Source organism: Echinococcus granulosus, assembly GCF_000524195.1.
Source record: "Echinococcus granulosus chromosome Unknown EG_S00066, whole genome shotgun sequence".
NCBI lineage: Eukaryota > Metazoa > Platyhelminthes > Cestoda > Cyclophyllidea > Taeniidae > Echinococcus > Echinococcus granulosus.
The window spans coordinates 105,221-107,885 of NW_020170446.1; positions in this window are offsets into that span (position 1 = coordinate 105,221).

Below are 2,665 nucleotides of genomic sequence, written 5' to 3' on the forward strand. Positions count from 1 at the left end.
CTTATTTAGTAGTAAAGTCAATTTTGGCAGTAAATCTTCCCTTTTTGAAGCCAAAAAGGGGAGTATTTATTCTAGAATGGGATGAGTAGTAAAGTGCCCTCACTGCTCTAGTGGTAACTTGCGAAAAAGTTTGTGAAACTTGCACAAGGGTAATGACTCGCTCGTGTACGCACTGTATTCTACTTAAGCCGTCAGAAAGCTTTTCTTGGTGTTCAATGTAAGCAGTACATCCATGACCAGTGATTGGGCCATAAATGTAGATGACGTTGACTGTAAAACTACATCCACACATTGGGTTAGGAGTTTGGATTTTTCGTACTAATAAATACTGCCCACTCCCTCGTGGACTCGGCTTGTAACGCAAGCCACAACTTTGCCTACTTAAACAAAGCTCCCCTCCCTTCCACTTTAATTGCTGCACTACAAAGCTATTCACCGTTGCACCACCATCTCATCATCGATAATTTAAATCCATCTCGCATGCCATCAGTCGAATCTACGGCCCCGCATAGCCATATTGCCTGTTCAAACAGTTAATGCTTACAGCTTTAAAGTCAGGCTAAAATTATTGCATTTATTAAGCCTTCCCGATAGTAACAAGGCAGCCTCATTCTACTTCTTGTTGTGACCATTGCAACTGGCTCAATGCTTGTTTGAGGTTAAAAGATAAACTCAAGTGTAATCTTGCGTATTCACGACTAATGCCATAGTGAAGGGTGAAATGATGGCATAATTAAGGCCACAAATGCAGTTAAACTTGGTACAAATTCACACCCGTCCCTCCATCCACATCTCTCTGTTTCACGAACAACCTGCTATTGAGAGGAATTGAGTAGCATGACTGAACAGATTATGAAATACCACGCATAAGAGATTGGCATCACAGTGAAATTTGATAAAAGTAGGTGAATGGGATGCTTGGGCAAGGAAGGAATATCACTTTATGTATAAGTCTTTAGTTGACGGAACTCAATGAAGCAAAAATAGGGCATGCCATCAAAACGCTTGAATTGGGGGATGCTAATAACCCAAACACACCTAGTGAAGTTGAGTCATGCAACTCTTGATAGATTAGTTGCAAACGTGGCATGCAACATTGCTTATTTTTATATCAAAAAACGTTAAAATAAGTGCTAATTCGAGTATGTTGTCGATTTGGAATGACAGCTATTTGGTCGATAAAAATGGGCGATTAACCCCTTTTGGCTTCCCTCTTTGTGCAGTTCTTGTGTGATAAGCATTCAACGCCATATCAGCTCTGCAACACGCTGAAGAAGGTGAAAAAGTGAGAAACAACCCAAAGTAAGCTAGGTGGACATCCTTTTTAGGTGTGTTATTGCTAGCATTGGGCGCGCTCCGATAAGCGCCAAGACTGGAGGTAGGGGATGTTACGACCACGCGCGTTATTTGACTTCAGCTATCATTAGGTGCCACTGTGCGTGCACTTCAAGCAGTGGGTCTATGACTAGTGACGGGGCCATAAATGTCCATGATGTTAAAAATAAAACTACACCCACACAATGGGTTGGAAGTAGGGCTACTTCGCAAAAGAAAATACCCCGCGAGCATACTGGAGGTTTTACACTCATCCTCTGCGTTAAATTTGCATACATTGGGCTCGTTGGGCTCGTTGAGCCCTAGTTATTTTCTAATTTACTTAGCCTGCCCGGCCTGACTTCAACGTAATTACTTTTAACTAAATGTCCGAGTTTGCTTATCAACTATCGAAATGTCTCCAGTCCCTGGCTAAAGTTACCCAAGGGTAAGATTTAGGAATAGGAGTCAGATGTATTTGATGCCAACAACCTATTCACAGCCGGCTCAACTTGCCTGAATTAGATCCCGCTGAATAGAGTGTTGGTTCACGTAGCCGCTAGGGTCGTAAAAACCTGTCATTTAAATGTTGATAGCCAAAGGCATTTGGAACCTTGGATTTGTTGTGATCTGGTAACAAAATGAGGAATCCTAACAATTCCACATTTGTCAGCTTGAGACTAGTAAAACTCCCATCTTCTCCTCCTCATTCGCATCACTCTCCTTCGCCTCGTAAACCTTGGCACCTAGGTCACGAAAAATGAATTTGTTGACAAAAATTATAATACTAGTACAAATTTTGTCCTCAGCTTCTACAACTATGCTGACTTAAAACATTAAAGCAAATTCGTCATTAATAGACACGATGGCACTGGACGATGCGACAGTAAGCAGCAAAACTACATCTTTTTTTCATCAGTTATTTGTAGGCACATGTATCTCCAATTTTCCTGTTTAATAGCACAGCGCTTCAGCATTGATTTGTATTCGTTAAGAAGCAGTGAAGCACATCCATGGTGATGAATTGTGCTGGATTTTCACATGTTCGGAGAAATATCAAGATTTCCTACTGGTATCATGCATCGCGTTAGATTTCAAAGCTTGTTTGCTCTTTTACTTTGCTCAAAGGTTAATTAGCTCTATTTTTCTGTTAAGTAAGGATATTTGCTGCCAACTGCTTTCCCTGCGTTGCAGTTCTTTCGAGTGGGAGAGTTATGACTGTTATTCCTTTCATTGACATCATTGCTGTCGCTCTGCCCGGAATGCCTGTTTAACTGTTTTGCAGATGCTCTACTATTCTTTCAACATACAGCAAAGCGGCTAATTTCTTTGAGTGTCTTCATTGGTACGA